This window comes from Thalassophryne amazonica, chromosome 7, assembly GCF_902500255.1.
Source record: "Thalassophryne amazonica chromosome 7, fThaAma1.1, whole genome shotgun sequence".
Classification (NCBI taxonomy): Eukaryota; Metazoa; Chordata; class Actinopteri; order Batrachoidiformes; family Batrachoididae; genus Thalassophryne; species Thalassophryne amazonica.
This window is the reverse complement of record NC_047109.1, coordinates 90809841-90826958: the sequence shown is the minus strand read 5'-3', so window position 1 is coordinate 90826958 and position 17118 is coordinate 90809841. Positions and strand designations below refer to the sequence as shown.

Here is a 17118-nt window from a genome sequence, read left to right as displayed (position 1 = left end):
CCCTTCTTGTTTGTTTTCAACGTCCTCAAAGGTCACGCTGCAGCAAAGTAGACAAACATGTCTATGCGACAGTTTAAAGTATCAACAGGGTTCACACGGACCAAAGTGTGCACTCTAATGAGCACTGATCTCATTGTGTTTAGTGGCTTATAATCAGTGGTGGGCACAGCTCCACTAATTGCCAAGAGCTAATTAGCAAAGCTAACTTTTTTTGTTCGCAGATTAGCTAGCAAAACCTAGCTTTTCAACTAACTTTGAAAACCATCAGCGGACCAATTAGCTTCTGCTACATTAGTTCTGCTAACTTTCAGTCCGCTGACTTATTTTTTTTACTGGCATAGTGAGTAAAGCTTAACGGTCAAAGACATTTTTCAACCCTAAATCCAGTGGTGGGCACAGCTAACCAAAAACGTAGCTCTGCCAGCCGCTAATCAGCTAACTGAAAAGTTACCAAAACAATTTATCGGAAGCTACAGCTAACCGCTAATGGATAACTTTCAGTATTGTCCCTGGTACACAGAGTTTAAACACCAGCAATTCCTTTGATAGAAACAAGGGCAATCACAAAACCATCACAGCCAATGAGTCAGCGCTTCTGTCTTTGTGTGCCTTGCTCGCTGCTGTAGGGAAGCGTCATTTACCTTGACAGCATACAGAGGTCCAGCCGTGAGGCAGACGTCTTGAAAAGGAAAGCAGGTTTGACTTGTGGTTTTGATTCATAAACCAAATTAATCTGGATAGTTTAATTAATTAATGTGAAGTCTGTCGTTGTACAAAGTGAAAATATAATACATATCTTTTAATAAAAAAAAATCATGAATTCTGATGTTTTGAACATATTAACACATACAGATGCTAAACTGCATTATGGGTAAACTGAGCCTCAATTCAATTCAATTTATTCACTTTATATAGCGCCATATCACAGAGTCGCCTCAAGGTGCTTCACACAAAAACAACTCAGAAAACAAAATAAAATGAATTAAAAGATACAAAGCGTAGTAAAAGAGTAAAAAGTAAAAAGCATAGTAACATAATATGCCAGTATGTAATATACCAGCCGGTAGATGGGTCAAAATGCATAGAAACACTGCCATCTACTGGATGGCAGTATGAATGATGCCTGGTTATATCACATGGTTGTTGCTGCCTGGCTGAATCACAACTTAAACAGTTTTCAGTTTTGCAAATGCCCTTTTTTAACAAATGAAAAAATATTTAACATATACGCATTATTTGTAAAAAACAACACATGTTAAGTTTGTGTTGGTTAAATGAATCAACCAATTCGGTGATCGCAGGCTCAGTTTACCCATAATGCAGTTTGGCAATTCTGTGTGTGTGTTAACAAAACTTCAGAATTAGTGCATTATTTTAAAATGAAAAGATATGTGTTATATTTTCACGTTGTATAAATGACAGAGTTGACATTAATGTCATTAAACTATCCGGATTCATTTGGCTTATAAATCAAAACCACAAGACGAACCCACTTTCCTTTTAAGAATCTCAGCCTCACAGCTGGACCACTGTATGCTGTAAGGGTAATGACTTCTTTTTTTTTTGTGCAACCTGGCAACCAGGCCCCTTCTGTTGAGGGAGAGTTGAGCTCTGCTCCTCTTAGCTGCCTCACTGCTGCAAAATACATAGCAGACAGGAGCCAACAGGGTTATAAACATTTTTCACCATTACCTGTGTAAAAAAGCGTTGGCGGACTAAAAGGTATCAGAACTAGCTTTATCAGAAGCTAATTGGTCACTGATGGTTTCTGAAGCTAGCTGAAAGCAAATCCACTAACAATGAATTTAGCTTTGATAATTAGCAGTTAGCGGATATCATTTTATTTATTTTTTATTTTAATTTATTATATAGTGCCAAATCACAACAGAGTTGCCTCAAAGCGCTTCACACAGGTAAGGTCTAACCTTACCAACCCCCAGAGAGCAACAGTGGTAAGGAAAAACTCCTCTGAGGAAGAAACCTCAAGCAGACCAGACTCAAAGGGGTGACCCTCTGCTTGGGCCATGCTACAAACATAAATTACAGAACGGACAAATATACAAGAAATGCTATTGGCGCACAGGACAGGAGGGTCGCCAACAGGAACACCAACTCCCATCTCTGGATGGAGCTGCACCTTAGAGAGAAAAAAAACAATCGGGCATCAGAAAGCCAAAAAATACTGGATAATTTGCCAGCATTAAACAACAAGAAAAACAGAGAAGTACTAAGGTGATCACTGGCCACTAGCCCAAAACTTCACTAAAAGACCCAGAATTTAGGTAAAGTTGAGGCCGCGGCCGCTCCAATTACTAATAACAAGAATTAAAAGAGTAAAAGTGTAAAACAAAACTGTACCAGTATGCTAGCCATATGAAAGGGAAAATAAGTGCGTCTTATAGTCTGGACTTGAAAATCTCCCAGAATCGGACTGTTTTATTGACGCAGGGAGATCATTCCACAGAACAGGGGCACGATAAGAGAAAGCTCTGTGACCCACAGACTTCTTATTCACCTTAGGGACACAAAGTAGTCCTGCACCCCGAGAACGTAAAACCCGGGCCGGTATGTAAGGTTTAATTAGGTCAGCTAGGTAGGGAGGTGCCAGTCCATGAATAATTTTATAGGTTAGTAGCAGAACCTTAAAATCTGATCTGACTGGGACAGGAAGCCAGTGAAGGGATGCCAAAATGAGTGTAATGTGGTCGAACTTTCTGCTTTGTGTCAAAAGTCTGGCTGCAGCATTTTGAACCAATTGGAAACCCCTAATGCTAGATTGCGGTAGACCAGAAAATAGAACATTGCAGTAGTCCAATCTAGAAGAGATAAATGCATGGATCAGGGTCTCAGCATCAGTCACAGACAGGATGGGACGAATCTTCGCTATATTTCGCAGGTGGAAGAAAGCAGTCCTAGTAATATTTCTAATGTGGAGGCCAAAGGACAACGAAGGATCAAAAATTACTCCAAGGTCCCTCACTTTGTCAGTGTGATGTATGACAACACATGAGCCGAGGCTGAGCGTTAACTGGTCAAATTGATGCTGATGTCTCACTGGACCAAGAACCATCATTTCAGTCTTATCAGAGTTTAAAGTAGGACGTTTCTAGACATCCAACTTCTCGCTGCTGCAAGGCAATCTTCTAAGGATTTTATGTGAACGAGATTACCAGCAGTTATCGGCATGTATAACTGAGTATCATCTGCATAGCAGTGTAAGGTAATCCCAAAACGCCGCAATATGTGCCCAAGGGGTGCTATATAAAGGGAGAAAAGCAGGGGGTCTAAGACAGACCCTGTGGAACCCAAAATTTCATGTCACTAAGGATAGAGGTAGTGTTACTGTACAAAACACAGTGAGAACGACTGGTCAAGTATGACGTCAGCCATGCAAGGGCACTCCCAGTAATCCCAAAATGATTTTCCAGCCTATCAAGCAGTATATGATGATCCACTGTATCAAATGCAGCACTGAGATCTAACAGCAACAGAACCGTAGTGGTGTCTGAATCCATTGTAAGCAGAAGATCATTCACCACTTTAGTGAGAGCTGTCTCTGTGGAATGATAGTTTCTAAAAGCAGACTGCAGTGGCTCAAAGAGATTATTCTCAGTAAGATAGTCTATGAGCTGCCGTGACACCACTTTTTCCAGAATTTTAGAGAAAAATGATAAATTTGATATTGGCCAATAGTTTGTCAATACACTAGGGTCAAGATTAGGTTTCTTAAGTAATGGTTTAATCACTGCAGATTTGAAAACATTTAGGAACAGATCTAGAAGTTAAAGAAAGATTAATAATTTCCAGCACAGTCAGCCCAAGAGTGGGCCACAGGTCCTTAAACAGTTTTGTTGGTATAGGATCAAATAAACAGGTTGTGCTTTTTGTGACATTACGAGTTTTGTCAGCATGCCTAGTGAGATAGTATCAAATTCTGTAAATCTAGGTAATACCTCAGTACTGGTGCCCACCTCAATAACAGGGTGTAGTGGCTGGGTTAAGGCATGCTGGGATATGTTTAACCTGATGTCTTCTATTTTCTTCCCAAAGTAATCCAGGAAATCTTGTGCTGTAAAAGGAGAGCGAACTACAGGTGGTTGTCCATGCATAAGTGTTGCCACAGTGTCGAACAAGAACTTTGAGTTATGCTTGTTTTTGTTGATCAAATCAGAGTAGTAAGTCCGCTTTGTAGCCAATAATGCATGCTTATAGTCTAAGATAGCCTCACGCCACGCAAGGTGAAATACTTCTAATTTGAACGACGCCATTTCCGTTCTAGACCTCTTGCTTTATGCTTGAGGTCACGCAGATAATCACTGAACCAGGGTGACTGTGATTTGAGGGAGCGTGGTTTTAACACAGGTGGTGCAATCATGTCGAGTGTAGTTTTGAGCACTGAGTTTAAACTATCCACAAGTCTGTCTACTGACTGGGTATTTGTCAAATGTGAAGCTAAGCCATCAGGCAGTCTAGCTTCGAGTTCAGTCTTAGTTGAGGAGTTGATGCATCGCCGTAATGATATATAAGTTTGTTGTTCCACTAAACACGGCAGCGAAACTGTAAACTTAATAAGTGAGTGATCAGACACCACTGATGTAAGAGGCATGATGTCAATATTTGTGACAGCAATACCACATGCGAGAACCAGATCCAGGGTATTCCAATAATGTGCGTTGTGATCTTATGTTAATGAGACCCAGTCTAAGGACCTCAGTGGGGTTGACAGTTGAACTGTTTGGGTTTAGGGGTGGTTCCAGAGTAGCATATATAAGATGCCTAGAAGTAGGTTTAGGTTTGAAACATTCCACGCACGTTGTAGGTAGCAGACACGAAATCTTTGCTATTGCTGGAACAACCACTGGGCCATCCTCAATTTCAACATCATCCATATAGTAATGGGTATTAAGTTTGGAAAGCATATCCCTCTATGATTTTTATGGACACGACTACGAAAGCAGGCCACAGTCTCAACTTGTTGAAATTCCTCCCTGGCAAATAAACTGCACTATCGTCATAGTGGATTTTCTGCACTAAATTCCCCGCTAAGCTAATGGATTCCACACCCACATTTGTCATAAGCCTTGCAGGGTCTCTAATCACCTGCTCCGTGGCCTGCTGTAGATTCCTAATGTTACCCTCCCTGTAGAGCTCTATCTATGTCCACAGACAAGATGGCGGAGCCTTCCCCAGTAGGGTGGAGGCCGTCCGGCATCAGCAAGCCACGGTGGCCACAGAACGAAGGCCAGTTATCAATAAAGCTAAAGCCTTGCTGTCTACAAAACTGCGCCAGCCACCTATTTAACGATGTCAGCCTGCTAAACGCCTCATCAGTACCCCAGGAGGGGAGGGGACCAGAGACTATTAATCGATGCTGACTCATCTGTCTGGCAAGGTCACAAGTCCTCTCTATGTCCATTTTTGTGACCTCTGAGTGCTTCATCCTGATATCATTGGTGCCAATGTGAATAACTATGTGACTATATCTCATGTCATGTTCCTTCGTCTGTCTTCCCTTCTGCAGCGTCAGCACCCTAAGATGAGTTGCAATGTTGGGAGCTCTGGCCCCAGGAATACATTTAACGTCAGCCGGCATCTGTAACCTGACTTTGCGGGTGATAGAATCCCCTATCACTAAAGTCCGGTGTGGAGACAGGAGTGGAAGTCACTTGTGGGCTCAGAGAATTCACATCTGGTAAATCCAAGGGGGAGAACCGATTCATAGTTCGCACTGGCGAATGATCGGGGTGCCACAACCAGGCACCAAGCCCTACGGGGCTTCCTCCGCCTAGCCACAGTCCGAAAGCCGTCCTCCACAGCCGGCATTTCTAAGCTGATGCTAAGGGGCCGCTAGCCGGCCCAACACTAACCACATCTGCAGTGCCCGTAACATCTAACTCCACTGAGCATGGAAGCTGCTCTAACTTACGGACACGCTCTCTAAGAGAACCACCCTATCTTCCAACATCACACAGGATTTACGGAGGGTGTAAAGTAGAATTAGTAGTGTACTTTGTGCACTAAGAAATTCAAGAATGTAGCCAAGCAACCACGAGCTAACCAATAATGGATAAGCTAACCACTCCTAAGGCTCACACAGACAAATAAATGAATTAAAATTCACAGCAGTTACACTGAAAAACTAAGACGTATTAAACAGGTAAAAAAGCAGCAGCTATAAAATACACTAAAGTTAATTAACAGGAGTGTAAAAAAATGAAATGAAAAATGATAAGGGTCTGAAATAGCTAACGCAAGCTAACCGCTAGAGAAAATGCTAGCCGCTCCTAAGATTTTACACAGGAGTAAAATAATTACTTAAAATTCACAGCAGTTCGACTGAAAAACGAACAGAAGTATTAAACAGGTAAAGAAACAGCTATAAAAAGTAACAATGGAGAGGGGAGGGGTCGACCTAGCTAGCGAAAGTTAACCACTAGTGAATGCTAACCGCTAGCGATTCACAACAGGACTGTTGTTAAATAACAGTCAGAATAGATACAATTAATAACCAAAAGTGCTAAACAGAAATAAAATAAACATATACAAGGTCTGTTAGAAAAGTATCGGACCTTTTTATTTTTTTCAAAAACCTGATGGATTTGAATCACGTGTGCTTGCATGAGCCAACCTTGAACCTTAGTGCGCATGCGTGAGTTTTTTCATGCCGGTCGCGTCATTTGCTTGTAAGCAGCCTTTGTGTGAGGATGGGTGTAGTCTCTCGTCGTTTTTTCTTTGCAAGGAAATGGCGGAACGACTGGAGCAGCGCGACTGCATCAAATTTTGCCAGAAACTGGGCGACAGCCAGGTGGAAACCATTCGGATTATTCAGACGATGCTATGGGCATCACACAGATTAAGGAGCGGTACAACCAGTTTAATGACGGCCGCACTACGGTGGAGAGCGAGCCGTGCTCCGGGCGGCCATCAACACGCACATGACCGGATCATTTCCAAAGTGAACGCTGTGGTAATGTGGGACCGTCGTGTGAGTATCCAAGAAATTGCGGAAGAGGTGGACATCAGCACTTTTCGGCACATTCCACTGTGACAGAAAATTTGGCCATGAAAAGAGTTGCAGCGAAATTCATCGGCACGAAGCTGATGGTGCAGCAAAAGTGCCACCGTCTTGCAGCTCTTGCACCTTTCGGAAGATTCAGACGGCTTTCGGTGGCTTTTCAGTCGTGTGACTATCTGAGAAATTGTGGACGAGCTGAAGATAACAAGCAGGACAACAGCATCTCTCCACCCTGCTTGAAGTCAGCGGTGGAACCTAGAGGAAGACCATGTGAGCAGACGGTCCCCCTGGACCCTGACATGACTTCCCTGTGTAACAGGATCCACTAATAAGAACTATGAGAGCAGAGGGATTTCAACGGAGCCACTGGTAAAAGTGTGGGGAGCGAGACAAACACTGGTGGAAAGCGCTGGAGCAGACAAGCAAGTTGTTAAAAATTTTTTTTTTTTTTTATTTAACTGTGTTTAACAACATCTCAGTCGTCATCCACACTCAGAGAGCAATGCTTCCACAAAGCAGAGCACGCAAACAGGAAAAAACTCAGCTTGAAACCACTTATGTGACACATTAAAAGTCAAAGTTTAAACTCAGATTTAACTTTTGGAAAGCCTGCATGACTTTTTATTGAGAAAAGTGCTTTTGACTGTTTCTGCCCCTCAATGGAAGAGGCTCTTGTTAGCACACAGGACGAACCAACTAACTAATGACCCTGTAGCGTGGCCTCATTCCAAGAACAGATATACGAGGGCTGTCCGTAAAGTATAGGTCCTTTTTATTTTTTTCAAAAACTATATGGATTTCATTCATATGTTTTTACGTCAGACATGCTTGCACCCTCGTGCGCATGCGTGAGTTTTTCCACGCCTGTCGGTGACGTCATTCGCCTGTGAGCACTCCTTGTGGGAGGAGTCGTCCAGCCCCTCGTCGGAATTCCTTTGTCTGAGAAGTTGCTGAGAGACTGGCGCTTTGTTTGATCAAAATTTTTTCTAAACCTGTGAGACACATCGAAGTGGACATGGTTCGAAAAATTAAGCTGGTTTTCAGTGAAAATTTTAACAGCTGATGAGAGATTTTGAGGTGATTCTGTCGCTTTAAGGACTTTTCACGGTGCGAGACGTCGCGCTGCGCTCTCAGGCAGCGTCATCAGCCTGTTTCAAGCTTAAAACCTCCACATTCAGGCTCTATTGATCCAGGACGTCGTGAGAGAACAGAGAAGTTTCAGAAGAAGTCGGTTTCAGCATTTTATCCGGATATTCCACTGTTAAAGGAGATTTTTTTAATGAAAGACGTGCGGACGGGTCCGCGCGTCGGGACGCAGCCGACGCGGCGCGGCGGCACAGGAAAAACACCTCCGTGTTGATAACCATTTGTAAAATCCAGGCGGCTTTTGATGGCTTTCAGTGGAGTGAGTATATGAGAAATTGTTTATCAGCTGGAGATGTTCCAACGTGTCCTCAAGGCTTCCAACAGAGCTGTTTTTCCTGTGGCGGAGCGTCGCGGCGGCTGCGAGCCGACGCTGCAATCCAACCGCACGTCTTTCATTAAAAAAAATCTCCTTTAACAGTGGAATATCCGGATAAAATGCTGAAACCGACTTCTTCTGAAACTTCTCTGTTCTCTCACGACGTCCTGGATCAATAGAGCCTGAAATGTGGAGGTTTTAAGCTTGAAACAGGCTGATGACGCCGCCTGAGAGCGCTGCGCGACGTCTCGCACCGTGAAAAGTCCTTAAAGCGACAGAATCACCTCAAAATCTCTCATCAGCTGTTAAAATTTTCACTGAAGACCAGCTTAATTTTTCGAACCATGTCCACTTCGATGTGTCTCACAGGTTTAGAAAAAATTTTGATCAAACAAAGCGCCAGTCTCTCAGCAACTTCTCAGACAAAGGAATTCCGACGAGGGGCTGGACAACTCCTCCCACAAGGAGTGCTCACAGGCGAATGACGTCACCGACAGGCGTGGAAAAACTCACGCATGCGCACGAGGGTTCAAGCATGTCTGACGTAAAAACATATGAATGAAATCCATATAGTTTTTGAAAAAAATAAAAAGGACCTATACTTTACGGACAGACCTCGTATCCTAAACAAGATTTTTTAAACTGTTTTGATGTTTATTTGCAAATAAGTGACTGTATCCTCTAACAGAGAAGGGCAGAGGTTTTGTGATTGATATGTCAGTCGACGCTGTACCTAAAAATGTGGCAGAGGAGTGGCCTCTTAAAGAAAGTAGGTAGGACCAGGGTGATGCTTTGTTTTAATTAAACAGTTGGATTTCCCTGGTCCGCACCAGTTCTAACTAAGCCAGCTGCTAGGCGCCAGCCGAGGCAACCCGCTGGGGGGCCTCGGTGCTGGTGCTGATCCCCAGATTCTGTAGAATGAAGTGGAAGAGAGTCTACAGCTCATCGTGGATGAGATGCCAGTCCAACACAGGTTCCTTCTCCAGCCCAGGACGGTACCCATTTACAGATGGGGGGACTAAGACAATGCAGATCAAATATCTTGTCCAAGGACACAGATAGGTAGCACGACTGAGAATCAAACCCAAATCTACATATTGGTAGCCCTGATCTCACTGACCTATCTGCTCTTTTTTGTGGAGTTTTATGGGCGGGGCTGCTTATAATTGAAAATGATGTGATCTGACATACAGTGTGTCCGGAAAGTATTCACAGTGCTTTACTTTTTCCATATTTTGTTGTCACAGCCTTTTTCCAAAATGGACTACATTAATTTTTCCCCCTCAAATTTCAACTCTCAACACCCCATAATGACAACTGAAGTGTCTGTACTGAGTTCTTCAGCGTTATCATCAATCTGCAAAGCAAAAACTGGATTGGTAAGATCTCAGAGTTGATTTTATCAAATCTTGTAGTGTTGGACTTATTAGTTTGTTGTATCAGTGTTGAGTCAAGTCTCTACAACTGAAATTGATTTGCAATAATCTAGCCCCAAACCAACTGGCCTCATAACCAGGTAACCCCGGTAGTTATGATGTAAACTCGTGAATTGACATTGACATGTTTATTGTGATCTTTTGGAATATTTCTGATAGGAAAATAAAAGAAAATTAACAAGATCAAACAGACATTTTTAGTGTGTGGCAACCATACATTAATCACTTAAAGCCACATAGTAAGCAGAAACAGGGACACTGATTCACATTATTTTCAAGTTTTATTTAAAGAAAAAAAATTTAGTAACATGAGGTAAATGATTACTAGATTTAAGATGTTGTAGGTATTAAGGTATCTGTCTGTACACTGAAGTCAGTTGATATGTACAGGAAGCCAATATTTGTTTTGCAAATATTGAACAGACTGTTGGTTATGATTGGTACCTATTACTACAGTACATTTGGAAAGTATTCATGGCACTTCACTTTTTCCACATTTGTTGTTACAGCCTTATTCCAAAATGGAATAAATTCATTTGTTTCCCAAAAAATTCTACTCACACCACCCCACAATGTTAACATGAAAAAAAAGTTTTTGAACGTTTTGCAAATTTATCAAAAAACGAACAAACAAACAAAAAAAACCAACACAAAAAAAACCAAGAAATCGCACGTACATAAGTATTCACAGCCTTTGCTTAATACTTTGTTGATGCACCTTTGGCAGCAATTACAGCCTCAAATCTTCTTGAATATGATGCCACACACTTGGTGCACTTATCTTTAGGCAGTTTAGCCCATTCCTCTTTGCAGCACCTCTCAAGTCCAATCCGGTTGGATGGGGAGCGACAGTGCACAGCCATTTTCAGATCTCTCCAGAGATGTTCAATCATATTCAGGTCTGGGTTCTGGCTGGGCCACTCAAGGACATTCACAGAGTTGTCCTGAAGCCACTGCTTTGATATCTTGGTTGTGTGTTTAGAGTCATTGTCCTGTTGAAAGATGAACTGTCGCCCCAGTCTGAGGTCAAGAGCACTCTGGAGCAGGTTTTCATCCAGGATGTCTCTGTACATTTCTGCATTCATCTTTCCCTCAATCCTGACTAGTCTTCCAGCTCCTGCCGCTGAAAAAATCCCAACAGCATGATGCTGCCACCACCATGCATCACTGTAGGGATGGTGCCTGGTTTCCTTCCAACGTGATGCCTGGCATTCACATCAAAGAGTTCAATCTTTCTCTCATCAGACCAGAGAAACTTGTTTCTCATGGTCAGAGTCCTTCAGGTGCCTTTTGGCAAACTCCAGGTGGGCTGCCATGTGCCTTTTATGAAGAAATTGCTTCCATCTGGTCACTCTACCATACAGGCCTTATTGGTGGATTACTGCAGAGATGGTTGTCCTTCTGGAAGGTTCTCCTCTCTCCACAGAGGAATGCTGGAACTATGCCAGAGTGACCATTGGGTTCTTGGTCACCTCCCTGACTAAGGCCCTTCTCCCCCCATCGCTCAGTTTAGACGGGCGGCCAGCTCTAGGAGGAGTCGCTATGGATCTGAACGTCTTCCATTTATGGATGATGGAGGCCATTGTGCTCAATAGGACCTTCAAAGCAGCAGAAATGTTTCTTTACCCTTTCCAGATTTATGCTTTGAGGCAATCCTGTTTCAGCAGTCTACAGACAATTCCTTTGACTTCATGTTTGGTTTGTGCTCTGACATGCACTGTCAACTGTGGGACCTTATATGCAGACAGGTGTGTTCCTTTTCAAATCCTTCCCACTGTAGCCAAGTGCTTGCTCACAGGGGGTCATTTTGACCATTGGGGTTTTACATAATTATTGTATGGCCTTGCCTTACAATATAAAGCGCCTTGGGGCAACTGTTTGTTGTGATTTGGCGCTATATAAAAAATTGATTGATTGATTGATTGAAATCATGCCCAATTAACTGAATTTACCTTCTGAATGCAATGCATTTGCTTATAGATCCTGTGATGTGCCATAGAGTGGAATTAAAAAAGAAACCACATTCCCCTTCCTAACGTCAATAACTGTGGTTGATGTGACTCCAGTCAAATGAGTCCTCTGGATATGGTGGTCAGAAATATGGAAATTAACATAATGTTCAGAGTATAACGAGACTCAAACATCTCAGTGGAGCAACAAATCAGGCTGGTGTGCGAATCTGTAATCATTTGTTGAGGTTTTGTGGTTAAATGCACAATTTTCTTTTTTAATAAGCCGTGAAATATATTTTTCACAAACACCACAAAGATTATGAGATGTAACCGAAATGAGAATGTTTAAGCTTTTAAAGTTCACACATCTGTAAAATCAAGTTGAAAACAACTGAATAATACATTGTTTTCTTCATGACCAACATCCAGAAAAAAATCCCATCTGATTGACTCTTGGAAACTGTAGAAGTGTTTCTTTAAAGTGGCCAACACAAGCAAAAACAGAAATGCTTTCAAGTTGACAACAGAAATACGTACATCGTCATTGTCTTGCTGAAATAAGCAGACCGTCCCTGAAAAAGACGTTGCTTGGATTGCAGCATGTGTTGCTCCAAAACCTGGATGTACCTTTCAGCATTGATGGTGCCATCACAGATGTGTAAGTTGCCCATGCCATGGGCACTAACACACCCCCATACCATCACAGATGCTGGCTTTTGAACTTTGCTCTGGTAACAATCTAGATGGTCTTTTTCCTCATTTGCCCAGAGGACACAACGTCCATGATTTCCAAAAACAATTTGAAATGTGGACTCATCAGACCACAGCACACTTTTCCACTTTGCATCTGTCCATTTGGTTTTTAATGCAGTGCTGCCTGAGGGATCGAAGGTCACGGGCATTCAATGATGGTTTTCGGCCTTGCCGCTTACGTGTAGAAAGTTCTCCAGATTCTCTGAATCTTCTGATTATATTATGGACTGTAGATGATGGAATCCCTAAATTCCTTGCAACTGAACGTTGAGAAACATTGTTCTTAAACTGTTGGACTATTTTTTCATGCAGTTGTTCACAAAGTGGTGATCCAGCTGCTTGTGAACAGCTGAGCCTTTTGGGGATGCTCCTTTTATACCCAATCATGACACTCACAATTAGTGTCCTCAGTTCCCAAATGCTTATTGAGTGTTGTTAGAAGGAAAGGTGTTGTAACACGCTGGTAAACATACCACTGTCCCAGCTTTTTTGAAAAGTGTTGCAGGCATCCATTTCAACTCACCTGTTTCCAATTAACCTGTTCACCTGTGGAATGTTCCAAACAGATGTTTGTTGAGCATTCATCAACTTTCCCAGTCTTTTGTTGCCCCTGTCTCAGCTTTTTGCAGGCATCCATTTCAAAATGAGGAAATATTTGCACAAAAACAAAAAAGTCTATCAGTTTGAACATTAAATATCTTGTCTTTGTGGTGTATTCAACTGAATATAGGTTGAAGAGGAATTGCAAATCATTGTATTCTGTTTTTATTTTCATTTTACACAATGTCCCAACTTCACTGGAATTGAGGTTATACAATACAAAACATTTTATGCCCCTGAGAAATGTATAAATAACACAATAAACCATGAAAATATAGCTGGCATTACCATAAAATTACAACTAAAGCCAAGAAATAAATATATCCCAGAGGAGGTGCCTCTTCAATCACTGTGTATTGTATAATCACTGCTCCTTCCCAAGTGCAGGACCAACAGACTGAGAAACTCTTTTGTCCCTCAGGCCATCAGATTGTGCAACTCCTCACTACTCCTTGGGGGGAGGAGGAGTAACAGGAAGACAGAGGACAGGAATGAGAGGAACAGTAGTAGCTAGTAAACCAGTACATCTGGTATTTATATTGTGTATTTGTATTTATATTTGCAAACTGTTTTCCTTTTTTTTTACTTTCACTTTTGACACTGTGTGCTTCTTACCCTGTGTGCTGCTATACAATGTTGCTGGAACTTCTATTTCCCCGAGGGAGTCTTCCCAAGGGATCAAAAAGTTCCATCTAATCTTAGATCTCTAATCTAACCTGGTGGCACTGACTGAAAGGCCCCCCCCCTAAAAATCGTTCTGCCCTGCCTTCACTATGCATGTGTCATTTCGGAGCCTCAGCAGTGTCATTTGAGTGTCAGCAGTGATTCACCAATTACCACCTCGTTTCTGCTTCAAACTGCACTCCAGTCATCATCTATCTCAGCGACAGATATCTGAAGCTTTTGTACAACGATCATTACCACAGAAATTCAGCATTATTTCATCATAAAAGACAAGGGACCGATCATAGCGCCACAGCAGCATGTCTGAGTCTGACGTGCTGCTGCGCTTACATAATTTTGGAGCGTCATTTGCAATTCACTGATTATGGCCTAATTTCTGCTTAAAATGGCCATGTTTCTGCTTAAAACTGACTTTAGAATAATTTAAGAGCTTTTAATTTGTCATCTGATGGTTAGTAGTCATATTATTCCCTTTCATCGCTTTGGGTGTAGAGAGACAGACTCAGTGTTGGTCTCAGACGCATGTGTAGGCAGTGAAGGTAGGATGGACCAATTTTTACAGGGGACCGTTAGGTCAGTGACACCGGCTCTGCTGTTGTAGTAGAGATCATGAGTGGAGCACTGCAGTGTACTATACGGCCCATCAGCACTCCAGGCAGAAGTCACTGTTTGCATTGTGAGTAGTGAATTTTCAAGAGTATAAGTCAGGTTTCCTTTACTAATTTTAGGAAATATTGCGATTTATACTCCGACTGCGACTTATATACTGAAACGAAAAGAAAGACAAAAAGACAAAAAAAAAAACCCCAAAAAACAAAACAAAACAAAAAAACACTTTCATTATGAATAGCAAAAATTAGAATGCACGTGTTCGCCCAGGGTGTTCTCCGCAAAATTCTGGCTGAAGAGGGGGGTGGGCCCATGCATGAGCATGTCCAATATTATGTTTGTCAGAATGCCCATATTAGTACAATGTTTGATTTTATCACAAATAAAAAAATAAATGACACGTAGTAGCACCGTTTGTGTCCTTTTCTCATGCATTAAATGTGTTCCTTGTCAGGTGATGTCAGATGATGTCTGGCGAGTCCGCTGGAAAGTTGTGCACATCTTCAAAACTTTGAGCGGACATCAGCCAGAGAACTTTCCCCAATGGTGTACGTTTGTTTTGTCCTGTACTTGTTCGGAGCTTGCCAGTGGATGTCCAGTCAGCAGTAAAGTACTTTGTCACGTCGGCAGCATAAAAACCATCACAGCAGAAACCCATTTTAACCTTCACAAAGCTAGGCCGTGTAGTGGAACAGTTTCTGTTTTCTTGCACAACAGTCTTTCAAAATAAGAGCTCATTTCAAGATAAACTTTGACTAACAGCACACACTGATGATATCGTCACTGCTAAGAAATTTATTTTTTGCATTTTACGATCCTAAAATTAATTTTTTTTAGGGTGGGCTTTAATAAATTTGAATAAAAACAATTTAATTTTGGATGGGCAGTTCACGAACTTTCTATAAAAACGGAGTGGGCTGTTGCTCGGGCCCTCCAACGTGCAGATAGAGTAGTATTTATACAGGACTTTTCCAGGAATCAAAGCACTATACAAAGTAAACTCTAATAATAAAAGAATAAATGACAATAATAAAAAGCTTGTTTGAGTTCTCTGTGTTTGCATTAATTAGGGCATTTTTCTATTTGAAAGACATTAAGCCTGTTTTTCTGCTTTTGCTGGTGTTGTGGCCCTTGTCAGCCTCTGTAGTTTCTTGCTGCACTGGTGATGCTCTTCTCCAGCCTCAGCAGCGTATTTCCACTTTGCTTCTCTGGAGGGATGTGAAAACTGTGGACAAGCTCTAGATATGCCAAAATTCCCAGGTGCAGCTGCTGTGCGTGCACGGTGTTTCAGAGTATGTGGGCGCAAGCATGAGTGCACGTGTGTGCATGCTGATGGCCCACTGCTGCAGCCGCGGCAGTTCATCTTTTATCAATCACTGTTAATTACTCACAACATGTGGGTCCACAGCATTCCACACAGAGCTCTCCTGCTGCGAGCTCGAAGCAGTCACACGAGTAGATGATATCAAAGCAGACCCCATCTGAGCGTGTTTATAAAACCACGATTAACCCCCTCAGTCAGCGCAGACTAGAGTGTCACCTTCTGATCTGACTGCTCCAGTTTGTACGACACCGCTGCTGACAGATGGGTGACAGCAGTGCTGGTCTGCTGAGGACAGAATGGACCCCTGCAGTATCTGCTCTGCAGAAAGACCACACTCTTATGTAAAATCACAGCGGTGTGATTGTGTGAACAAGTAATGGCATCGCTAACCACAGACATAAACACTTTCAGTTTTATGCTGGATAAATAATGAGCTACATGCATATTTTCATAGTGGTAGTCGGTGCCTGACCTACCACATCATCACTGCAGACTTATCTCCTGTGTGCACCTGTGCACAATAAATGTGCTGGCGCATGTTGGCTTTGCAGAATGTCTTTTAAAAACAGGGGTTTAAAGAAAAGGTGTAAGTGTCATGAATGAGCCTTTTTTTTTTAAAGAGTTTAAACACCTCCGTTGGAAGCATTACAGGACAAGTTTGAACATGCCCAGCTGTTAAACAATTTCTCGGATACTCACTCGACTGAAAGCCATCGAAAACCGCCTGAATCTTACGAATGGTTATCAACACGGAGGCGTTTTGCTGTGGCGCCGCGCCATGAGCGGCTGGGTGCCGACGCGCAAATCTGTCCGCACGTCTTTCATTACAAAATCTCCTTTAACAGTGGAATGTCCGGATAAACTGCTGATCCCGACCTCTTCTGAAACTTCTCTGTTCTCTCACGACGTCCTGGGTCAACAGAGGCTTAAATTTGGAAGTTTTCAGCTCGAAACAGGCTGATGACGGTGGCTCGGGGCGCGGCGCGCCGTGGGCTGTCCTTAAAGCGATGGTAACACTCCTTAATCTCTCATCAGCTGTTAAAATTTTCACCAAAAACCGTCTGAATTTCTCGAATGGTGTCCACTTGGATGTTCCTTACAGTTCCTGAAAAAATTTTGATCAAGCAAAGCGCCAGTCTCTCAGGAAGAAGTCAGACAAAGGAATTCCAACGAGGGGGGTGGACCAGTGCTCACTCAAAGCCTGCCCACAGGCGAATGACGCAACCGACAGGCTTGAAAAAACTCATGCATGCGCACGAGGGTTCAAGCATGTCTGACGCAAT

The 17118-nt window shown here is 42.5% G+C and overlaps 1 protein-coding gene across 1 annotated transcript in view; it reads right to left on the bottom strand.

The window, feature by feature from the left end:
• fhod3b (formin homology 2 domain containing 3b) overlaps window positions 1-17118 on the bottom strand; it is a 281393-nt gene that overhangs the window by 79926 nt on the left and 184349 nt on the right. The window lies entirely within an intron of this gene.